Raw genomic sequence first — 12,375 nt, forward strand, 5'->3', positions numbered from 1 at the left:
GGGTCTAGTGGGTTATTACCGGAGATGTATTCGGATCCTTGGAAGTGGTGTGACCTTTTGGACTGGTTAGTATTGGCACACTAGCATTCGTAAGCGTGGTTTTCAGCAGATTATGCATAGAATGGTAAGAAGGATTGAGAATCCTTCCAGTATTTTGTGCTATAAGACGTTAGTTGAATCAAAGTGGGGAAGAATCATCAGAGGATTTAGAGGTAGGAGTAGTTTTGAAACTGGGTTAAGTTTCACATCATTGTCAGAAAGGGAGACAACCCAGGCAGCTGTCTGATTTGAGGATAGTGTTAGAGTGTTGTAAGTCTGCGGGTGTAGCCGTAGCATTCACTAGCATTCAGATAGTGTTAGAGTGTTGTAAGTCTGCGGGTGTGGCCGTAGCATTCACTAGCAGTCAGATAGTGTTAGAGTGTTGTAAGTCTGCGGGTGTAGCCGTAGCATTCACTAGCAGTCAGATAGTGTTAGAGTGTTGTAAGTCTGCGGGTGTAGCCGTAGCATTCACTAGCAGTCAGATAGTATTAGAGTGGTGTAAGTCTGCAGGTGTAGCCATAGCATTCACTAGGTTAGTAGACAGCGCGAGTCCGTGGTTTGGACGCGAGAAGGTCAGTAGAACCCACCATTTCGGGTTAGATCTGGTTAAGCCAGAGATAAGACTGTAGAAGCGCCACTACAGCTATGAGATCAAGGAAGCAGTGGATGGCTTAAGGTCATTTATGACATAAGGCTACAATTGGTCATATAACAATCACGTTTAGCCGTGGTTTGGTAACATCAGGATTCGACCCACAGACCCGATCGGTTGGACCAGGAGGTTGTTAGAGTCTTAGTGACATGATAACTAGTGGCAACTAGTTCCAGAGAGGGTTTTTGTTCAGAGGTCATGTGAGGCGACTAAGTAGGGAGTCCTTGGGGCTCCGCAGTCGGGCGGGAACCCGGTATTTCAGATGACTGACGAATGAATTGAGACCAGGAAGGTCTCGATAGATGTTGGAAAACAGCCATGTAGCAGCATGGTGTTTCAGGCAGTTCAATGTTCAGGCAGTTCAGTGTCCAGGCAGTACAGTGTTCAGGCAGTTCAGTGTTCAGGCAGTTCAGTGTTTCCAGGCAGATCAGTGTTTCAGACAGTGTTGGGTCTCCAGCGGTAATGGTATGTTGGATTTTCATGGATAGCTTGGGGAGTGGCAAGTCACTCATAACACGATTATCGGAGTTATGGCCAAGTATAAGTGGATCGCAGGGATAAGTGGATCTGTGAATTCTGTTGTTCTAGTGGGAACCTGGAGTAGTTAGCATATAAGGAATGGTAAGGAATGATAAGGAATGATTTCGAGGATGAAATCTAATTTAAATGGCTGGAGTAATGGATAGCGTGAAAGGAATGTTCTTCGCAGTGGCAGGGGAGGTGGTTAGTTATGGAGAGTTGCCTTGGGGAAGCCAGAAAACGCGCAAGGAAAAGAGGGTGAGCCCCTAGGATGTTCATCATAAGTACCCGGGGAGTACCAGATAGATGGTCAGTTGGGTAAGATGTGTTCTCAGGATTGTTGAAAATCAGAGTGCACTCAAGGTGATTAGCTACAAGAACTAATATTAGTCTGAATGACCGGACGGAAGGTCAATGGAAGTGGTCAGCAGGAGTTAGAGTCATCAGGCAGGAAAGTTGAAGGCAGATTGCAGGACAGTTGGCCATAGCGGACTTCGAGGACGAAGTCTAGTTTAAGTGGGGGACAGTTGTAACACCCAGAATCAGAAAGACCAAGAAAGAGAAGGAAAGCCCTAAGTCAAATGAGTCAACTCGTCGAGTCCAAGGAATGACTCGGCGAGTCGGAGCGGGATCCATGTGCAAGGTTAAGTGACCGACTCGATGAGTCGGCTAGTGTACTCGGCGAGTCTGGTCTGGGTTGGGAAACCCTAATTTCGGGACTTGGCACCCTATTTAAGCATCTCATTCCCATTTCTAGGGCTTCATTTACAGCCCCCACTGTCCAGAGCGAAACCCTAGTGTCCTTCATGAAAGTGTGAGCTATTATTGTGTGTTCTTGAGTGATTTGAAGTCTAGAAGAAGAAGAAGGAGTTGGAAGAGCTAAGGAGTGATTGTAGATCCAGAAGGAGTCCCTCTTCCTCATCACTTTCAGGTAATCAAGCTCTTACCTTGATCTATGGTTTCTTAGATCCCTTCATGTCCCTTTTATGAGACTTTTGGGACCATTTCCAAGGCCAACCTGAGTATTGAGCCTTTGAGGACGAATAGAGATTAGATCTGAGCATTTCTGAGCTCTAGAAGCTCTGAGTGAGAAGCTTTACTCAGCTATGGCTTCCTTTCATGGCTTAGACCTCCATTATAGCTTGGATTTGGTGTTCTAGCCTCAAAACCCCTTTCATGCACGTAAAGTTAGCAACTTTACGTGTAATGCTAGCATAAGGAGTCCAGATCTATGAGTTATAAGTGTTGGAATAGACTGAAATCGATAGAATAGAGTTGTCACAAGGAGGACTCGGCGAGTCAGCTCATGGACTCGGCGAGTCGGGTCGCAAAACCCAAACCCTTCTGTTTATGAGTCGGATCAGTGAGTGGGGTTAGAGAAGGACTCAGCCAGTCTGTGCCCATGATGGGCATGAAGATCATGGTACTCGACGAGTTCAAGGAGGAACTCAGCGAGTCCAAGGCAATCTCCTTAGCCGATGAAGATGGACTCGGCGAGTTGTAGAACAACTCGGCGAGTCGGTTGAAGATAGTCCTGAAGTGTTAGATGAAGGAGAACTCGTTGAGTTCTTGCTAGAATCGATGAGTGGAGTCAGGGTTGCTTGGCATTTGAGGAGCATGGACTCGGCGAGTTGGTAGAACAACTCGGCGAGTCGAGTCAACTGGAAGGTTGACTTTGACCAGGACCTTTACCAGAGTTGACTTAGTTGACCACTGGCGGACAGTTTAGGCTAAGTTCTATTATTTGGTGTTGGTAGCTCGGTGAGTTAGGAGAGCAGCGCTGCAGAGAATCGTCGATTAGCAGCCAGAGGATTATCAGCAGAGTTCAGCAGTACAGGTGAGTTTCCTTCTAGTAGGAACGGGTCTACGACCACAATGCCGGCCCGTTTAGTTAGCAGTAGTTTCAGACTTCGGTCCGATGTAGTAGTTCAGCGTGTTTGATGTATTTGTGATTCAAGCATGTCTTTGTGTTATGTGTTCCGGACTTCGGTCCGATGCAGTATGCAGTATATGTGTTTATGCTAGTAGTTATGATTATGTTATGCTATGTTCAGTCAGTTTCCGGACTTCGGTCCGATGCAGAGGGCAAGGCCCTGGTTAGTTCCGGACTTCGGTCCGATGCAGTTTCCGGACTTCTGTCCAATGTAGAGGGCAAGGCCCTGGTTAGTTCCGGACTTCGGTCCGATGCAGTTTCCGGACCTCGGTCCGATGCAGTGGGCAAGGCCCAGTAGTTGCTTTATATACTAGTGTATGGTATGAGATAGTTTGGGGGAGCTCACTAAGCTTCGTGCTTATAGTTTTAGTTTTGGTTTCAGGTACTCAGTTTTCAAAAGAGGAGCTCGGGAGGATTGTAGTGCACACACCATTTGTTCAGCCTGGGATGTTTCTACTATGATATTTTGACAATTGTTACGATATTTTGAGATACACTGTTTATGATTTTCATATGATGTTTAATGACTATGGTTTTATTATTAAATTAAAACGAAATTTTCAGACTGTGTTTTTGGGATGTTACAATATCCTTCTAAGATTTTTAACATTTAGGTATCCCTTATTAGATTATATACTTGCTATTAGCTTATATATAAAGTTTGAGGGCAATCGGAGGTCGTTTACTAGGTTTTCAACTAAAAGAATACATTTACCAGACTATTTGACACGTCCCCGTGGCAAAACTGCAGGTCACCATTTTGTGCAGAATTTTGCTAAAAACTTTGTAACTTATTTTCTAGACCTCCAATGGCTACCAAACTTCACCAAAAGGTTTTTAAGGACATAATAAGGACTATCAAATTCTAAAATAATCAATTAACCCCTATCATCATGATGACTTAATCATTTAGACCATTATCAAAATGTTAAGCTCATAATTCTTTCAATCACTCAAAAGAAAGGGTTCAGAGCTCATGTTGATTAGGAACACTCTTTACCCAATATGACTCATTCCCAAATCATTTAATACATCATTGGGTGTTGTCAAGTACATAAAACCATAACCAGTATCATTGTAGGTACCTAATGTGACTATGGAATCCTCAATTCCATTCCATGTTCCCAAATACCCTTGGGCCAAAACAACCACTAGAGCTAGAACTTCACTAGCATTCCTTCATGTTAATGTTTAAATAACATATCTAGAGTGTCAATTCATGTTCATGAATGTCATTCACTTCTTATATATTTATAAATAGATTTCCCAAAATTCCCTTTTAACCAGTAACTCCATTTATCAATCTAGGAATCAAGTAACACCTTATGTTTTGATTTCAAATCATTACAAGAGTATCCATTGATAATTGTGAACTTCCTTTACACATCAATCTCACAACTACACAGGACTCCATTGGTTTCTTCATATTGTCCCTAAATCCATTTCAACCGTAACTTATACATGATTCTACAATCATTGATGTGTTTGAGAATTCCAATTGGATCCATTGTCATTAAACATCATCTGGGTCATTGTAACGCTTGGTTCAGGTAATATATTTTTTTCAAGTTTTAGGGTTTTTTATCGGAAATCGACGAGTTGGGGAGCTCCAACTCGTCGTGTAGAAATTTTTCTGGACGCGTGTTAAGGACCCTACTCGACAAGTTCGGAGCCCCAACTCGACGAGTAGGCGCTGGAAAGGAAAACCCTAATTTTTTTGGGTTTTTTGCACCCTATATAAAGAACTTATGGATCATTGTGGCCTCCCTTATCGTCTCTGCAGTCCAGAAGCAAGCCCTAATCGAGATAACCCTCCATATTGAGTGCGTGCAAGGCTAAAGAGTGTGTTTGGTACATTATTTTTGAAGAACTCAAGGAATCAAGAGCTTGGAACGAGAAGGGGCTTAAAGATCCAACATATACTTGGTGGTAGCAACCATTTGAAGGTAAAAAGCCATTACCTTGATCTTTCTTTGGTTAGATATCTCCATTCAAGAGATTAGGACCTTTTTAGCCCATTTTGGACCAATCTTTGGAAGTTGGGAATGAATTGAAGTTGTAACTTCAGATCTGAACTCTTTTAGGCCCCTATTGTCATAAAGTAATTGACCTTATCAAGATTTGATCTTTCTTCATGCCCTAAACCTATTATCAAGTTTGATTTTAGCATTTTTAGCCCCTTGAAACCTTGCATGCATGTAAAGTTGGAAACTTTACGTGGTAACTACACCCTAGGGGACTGGATCTGTAGTTTGGAGCTTTAGATTCGACTAAAAAGGGCTGAATAGGTTTAGACTGGGGAAAACACAATGAGTTGCCCTGGAAACTCGTCGAGTTGGATCGAGTTACCCCGCTTTCTGAATACTGAGTGAACTCGACGAGTTGATGAGACAACTCAGTGAGTTAGCTAGGGTTTTTCCAGGTCTTCTGAACACTGGAGGAACTCGACGAGTTGGGGTCAACATGGACTGTTGACCATGACTGTGGACTTTGACCTTGTCCTGGTTGACGAAGTTTGACTTTAAGGGTATTTTTGGTATTTCGGGATTTTGAGAAAGTTAATCACATGATGGTTATAGACATTTGAGTTGGAGCTGCAAGTTGGGACTTATCTTATCAGTTCAACATTTATCGAGAGGTGAGTCTTCTAACCATACCTATGGGTCCAAGGCACCAAGGCCGGCCCATTACATGATATATGGATTGTTAGTTGATTATATGATATGTCGTGTAACACCCATAAAATTCAAGCCAATTAAAAGTTTTTAAAACATTTAAAACCATTAAGTTATTACAATTTGTTTTCAAAATAGTTTAGGCATCAAAGTATCCCCAGAATAGTATCCCCTGAATCAATCATGCAAATATGAGGAGGTTCACGATCACGCCTTCGCCTTCCCGCGATCATCAGAAATACCTGAAATAAAATCAACAACTGTAAGCCCAAAGCTTAGTGAGTTTTCCCCAAAATACCAATGCCATACAAATATAACCATATCATATAACAAATACACAACAATATGTATAATGAGCCTTCAGCCTGACTGGACCGCCTCGCAGGGCCTACAGCCTATCTGGACCGCTCCCGAGCCTTCAGCCTGATTGGACCGCCTCGCAGGGCCTACAGCCTATCCGGACCGCTCACCGGGTATGTTGGCCTACAGCACAAAGCAGGAGCGCCTCAACCCAACCCCCAATCAAACAAACATGTGCACATAAATATCATACGCTAGCACATATCATATAACAGTCAAACCGATCTAACAAATCACTAATCATTGCAGCATCTCGATAACCGGGATATAGACCTAACCGGTCACTAACATAGCATCATCCTATAACCAGGACAATCATGTGCACATAGATATCACATAACACTAGCATGTATATATAACAGTCAAACCGATCTAACATATCACAAAGCATAACAACAATCCATAACCAGGATATCGACCTAACAGGTCACTACCATAGCATCATCCTATATACCAGGATGCCGACCCAACCAGGTCACTAAAGCATAGCATATCACCATCATAACTACCAGAATGTGAATCAGTAAGCATAACATGCAATAATCCGAATACAATCCATAAAGGGCCGGCATTGGTGCCTTATACCCTGTTGATATAGTGAGCATAACTCACCTGGCACTGCTGAAGTCCCCCGGATAAAACTCCAACTGCTGGTTGACAGCTTCCCGAACTGTCAACATCAAACAACACCTAATTAATAATTGGGTTCCAAGCCCAAGGTCCAGCTCACACACCAAAAGCCTAAAAGTCAAGTAATGGGCCAAAGCCCAACATGTGGCCCAATTTTCCAAAATTGCCCCAGACCTCTAAATGGTCTTTCCTTAAGGCCTAGTATCATATAATCATAAAGGCCCAATTATGGCCCATCTATGGCCCAATTTTTCAAATTGGGCCCAAGTCTCTCGCATGGGCCTTATCCTAGAACCCATTAATTATTCTAGTCCATTTGCTTGATCTTGATGGCCCATTAATAATCTAATCATCAAGGCCCAAAAGAAGGCCCAACAATAAACCCAAGTGAAATTTGGGTTTCACATAAAATGACAGTTAGGGTTAAGTGTTTCTCACATAACCCATTATAGACTTAATCCATTAAGTCCCTCACTTTACTAAATAAGTCATAAGGTGTGTTTGGGCTTAATCCACAATTCCATTCCAATGGCCCAAAAGTGGGTCCCAATGAGTCCAAGCCCATAATCCCAAAATTAGGGTTTTCACATGAAATGATGATTAGGGTTAAGTGTTTCTTACTTAACCCATTAAGGACTTAATCCATTAAGGACTTGGTCCATTAAGTCCATTATTGCCTTAAGTTAGATTGCCAATGATTATTATTTAATATTTCAAGTTTATTAAATAATTCCTGTGTGTGTGTCCCGATCAATATCCATAAGTTAGGGTTTTATGCCCTTAGGGTTTTACAAACCCTAATTAGGGTTTTCCAACCCAATACTAGTTCATTAGTCCATCGGTTGGGCTTTTAGGTCTCATTGGGCCCACTAGGGTTTCTTTGGGCCCATATTGTCCAAACATCCCCCAAACGAGGTCCAAACGCAATCAAAGCACACCGCCACCCGACACGGCGGGCGGTGACGGCAGGAGGCGGCAGCCACCACCTCATGGTGGTGGTTTTGAGTTTCTTTCATTATTCTTTTGGCTTTTACAATTTTTACAATGAACACCCAAAATAAACACACACACTACACTAAAATAACACACACACGCAACCACCCTTGTGGTGGCCGGCGGTGGCATGTGGCGGCAGCCACTACCTCACGGTGGTGGTGGTGGTCTTTCTTGTGATTTCCGGCCAAACAACCCACACACAACACCTTCTCACAGCAGCAATACACACCTCATTACATAGCAAAACTTGCACACAACCACCATCCACGGTGGCTAGTGGCGACGGAAAGAAGGGTAGCAGGCGGCGACGATGGTGTACAACGGAATTAGCGAACAACAACGATGTTGACGGTGGCAGCCACCATGGCCGGCAACCATGGTGGGTTTTCTTGGGTTTTTCCGGCAGCAGCAATCCGCACAACACTAGATGTAACAGTAACCACGCCTTGCTCTAGGCCCGAAAGCAGCCACCCACCTGGTGGCGTTCATTGCACGACAGTAGGAGCAACATAGCGTCCGGCGATAATAACAGCTGCACAGCGGCGGCCATGGCAGTTGGCAGCCGCCCACATCGATTCGCGACATGATGGAAGCTACAACGAATGATGGAAGCAACAGCAGCAGAACGACCGCCCTCCCATGATCCACATCGTCTTCATCTTCGGGATCAACAACCGGCGTGGCTGACAGATGTACTGGCGGTAACGACGTCGGTTGGACTCGCCGGTCGTGCCTGATCGGAACATGGATAAAAGGGGCGGCTGGAAGATGGAGGAATAAGGTAGTGGTTCTCCGACTCCTACAACATCGGCGACATCGGTGGTGAAGGGGGCATAAGGGTGATGGTGGCTGATGGAGTTAACATTAGGGTTAGGGTTTAATGCTTTTTATATGGAGGCAGCCAAGAGGGTGACGGGTTCATACCCGGTTATGCACATATTTCCTCCCATAATTACCTTTCCAACCCCTACATCCCAATTCTCTTCAAAACAAGTCCTTAATTTACAATCTAACCCTCCCTTCCGAAAATCATTACATCTCAAGTCCGAATACTTACCCTATGGCCCCGCCATGACCAATTCTTTTCAATTTAAGCACATAATTGACCCTTTAAGCCCCAGCCATCCAAGATCCTTTCAAATTAAGTCCAATATTTATTCTTTAACCCCCGAAACTCACATTCCGATAATTATTATCTGATTTTGGACTATAATAACATATAATAATAATAATAATTGCTGCTCGGGGTTTCAGATTTATTACTTAATTATTGTATTTTAAATGGGATGTCAGAACTCTCCCCCACTTAAATTTGATTTCTTCCTCGAAATCGTTTCTTATCATCCCTTACACACCAGTAAACTTAAACAACACGACTATAACCCCGAGCATAAACCCAGCCTTTCCAAGGCAACCATATCCAACCCTCGCAGGGTTCTAAAACCAGGAAAATAAACGAATCCCTTACAATATGATCACATTTACTCAATCCGAAATCTGGAGTTTTGAGATGGTCTGGCTTCTTGTCAGACCGCCCACACTGGATCATTTCCGAGTTCATTGCACTTATCTCCCAACTAGCTACTCAACTGCTAATAACCTAGGGGTTTCCACCTGAAAACGGGATCACAAATCCCACACTGCTACTTGTAACTCTCTTCTTGACAAGAGATTAGGTAATCCTTCAAGAGAAATTCGCCTTGATAACCAAGTCCTAGGGATATAATGAACAACAAGATGTAAACTGGGAGATGAACCCCTTTTTGGATCAATAAGACAATGCTTCATTTAGTTCCCAAACCACATACCTATAATAACCGGCTCATAAGCACACTCACTCACACCTGGTCCAATCAGCCTCGGGCTGGAATACCAGGCATGCCTACCGCGGGTCGAGTCATCCCTAGGATGGAATACCCTCGTATCACACACATGTTTGGTCCAATCAACCCTCGGGTTGGAATACGAAACACGTCAGGTCCACTCAATCGTAGGGTCCGGTCATCCTCATGATGGAATACCCTAGATTGGAATATCACTATATATATAACTCGGGTCTAACCCATAACTTGAAATCCGAGGACCTATTCTTGCATCTCATCCAAAAATCCTCTGATTCGCCACAACTGAGTAACACTCATCTAAAATACCGGGTTCCGGCCCGGTCGCGGACCTAAAGGACTCCCACATAGTTGCCTCACACGACTTCCGAACGAAATCCTTCCCTGGAACTAGTTGCCACTAGTTATCATGCCACTGCAACTCTAACAACCTCCTGATCCAACCGATCGGACCCATGCGTCAAATCCTGACGTCACCAAACCCAAGGCTAAAAGTGATTGCTACCTGACCAACAGTAGACTTATATGACAAACGACCTTAAGCAATTCCTTGCTTCCTTGATCTCTTAACTGTAGTGGCGTTTCTGCAGTCCTATCACTGGCTCAACCCGATCCAATCCGTGTGGGTAATTCCGAAATCCAGTCTGTGGGTTTTCATATCCTCACTGCTACCCCCGAACTAGTGGTTACTACTATCCCTTCCACGTCCTAACAACGCGCTCATGCTATCTACCAACCTATTAAATGATGCGGCTACACCCACAGACTTACAACACTCTAGCACTATCTGCTGCTAGTGAATGCTACAACTACCCCCACAGTCTTACAACACTTTCCATACTAACTGATCGCTAGTGAATGCTACGGCTACCCCCGCAGTCTTACAACACTTTCCATACCAACTAATCGCTAGTGAATGCTACGGCTACCCCCCCAGTCTTACAACACTTTCCATACCGGTCGAACACGCGCTCGACCTAACACACCACTTGTTACACCCCCAAACCGAATTGGCGGAAACATTCGGGGGTGGAGGACGTCATGTACAGTATCATAACAATGCATAATAGTAAAAACAAGCAACAACATCCATTGCATTAATAGAATAGTTAAATACATGTGTGTTCTTTTGTAAGGTTTAAATGACACCAAAAATGTACAAGCAAAATAAAGACGAGTCTTGGATCCACTCCGTCCTTCAAAAGCTGCATGGGTGTACCTGTCTTACTGGTTCTCTGAGAATACAAGTTATTTTGAAAGAGAGTATCAGCATAAAATGCTGGTGAGTTCATAAGTAATTAGTGTCATTTAGTAGTTAAAAACCACGAAATGTTTGGATTAAAACCATGAAAAGTTTGTAAAGTTTTCCCAGAAAATCCTATATTTCCTGTTTATAAATAAAGTAGCCTTCTACCCGAGGCCCGAGTGTTTTACATGTTTGTTCTTGTATAAAAATGTAATGTTTGTATATGTATTTGTAATGGTAGGAAAAATATAGTAGTACTTTGTTACTGCGTTAAAAGTATGTTTTCTCCCATTTATCACTATCATCTATTAGGGAAAATAGAATGTTTTATCTCAGCAGTGGCACTACTGACTATTAAATGATAAAAATGAAGACTCAAGGTCGTATTAAATGTACTATACTCCTTGGTGAGTCTTACTGCCTTTAATTTCTAGTTGGTTAATTAAAGGTTGAGATGTGAATTAGTTTGTAACCATGCTGATTGACGGCTAAATACCTGACGACCTTCTGGCGTCATAAAATAGTAAGGTGACATTTTGTCACCCCTTGGCCTTACCGGCTGGAACTGTAGCTAGCAGTCGGGGTGTGGGAGTGTCTGTCCCGTATAGATCTATACACACGATCCCCGCTCTCCCTCCAGGAGACTCTGGTTACAAAGTGATACAACAATGTATTGTTGTATCATGAAGTAGTAGTTCACATTCTAGTTATCGTATTTTAGTATTTATATAGTATGCTATAGTGTATTGAATGTTCTCACTGTACTAGTGTATAATAGGTTCTCTTGTATAGTATAGTATATGTTCTCTTAGTTTCTTATCATAGTAAGTACTTTATGTTTCTCATAATAGTAAGTTTGTATTGACTCATAAATGGACTGACTCTTGTATGTTTCATTGTACTAGAAATAGTGCGTACTAATCTCTTAAACTATACCTATTATAGTTTACTAGTAATGTTGTTTGAATGACTGTGTGTGTATTGAACTGAAATAAAAGCTTTTATATCTATATACATATACATAATATATAACTAAGGTTCAAACGACACTCGGACAAACAACCGAATACTCTAAGTCCACAACCAAACAAGGAACAGGAAATAAAGCGAGCTATCAGTCCTAAGTCCTTTCAACCTTATTTATATAACTATACTATATAGACACGATTTTGACAATATATAAGTTTAATAAAGAGTTTAGCATAAAAGAGTTTGATAAAATGTTTTGAAGTAAAATAAATCTATTTGTTTGTTCTAGTTATTAATCACATGTGATTGATATAATAACTACAATGTTTCAACTTGTATCCCCCCCATAAAGCATTTAAAACCATTAAAAAGGTAGATTAAGGGGTATGAACTCACCTGTAGTTAGTGGTTTGGATGAACGAGTGGTATAGGATGCTAAGTGTCAAGTGAAGACTTGAGCATACACACGGATCCTATTTATCATATATTGATACATATAAGCATCTAATTAGTGA

This window comes from Lactuca virosa, chromosome 1, assembly GCF_052849685.1.
Source record: "Lactuca virosa cultivar CGN04683 chromosome 1, Lactuca_virosa_CGN04683_v6, whole genome shotgun sequence".
Taxonomy (NCBI): Eukaryota; Viridiplantae; Streptophyta; class Magnoliopsida; order Asterales; family Asteraceae; genus Lactuca; species Lactuca virosa.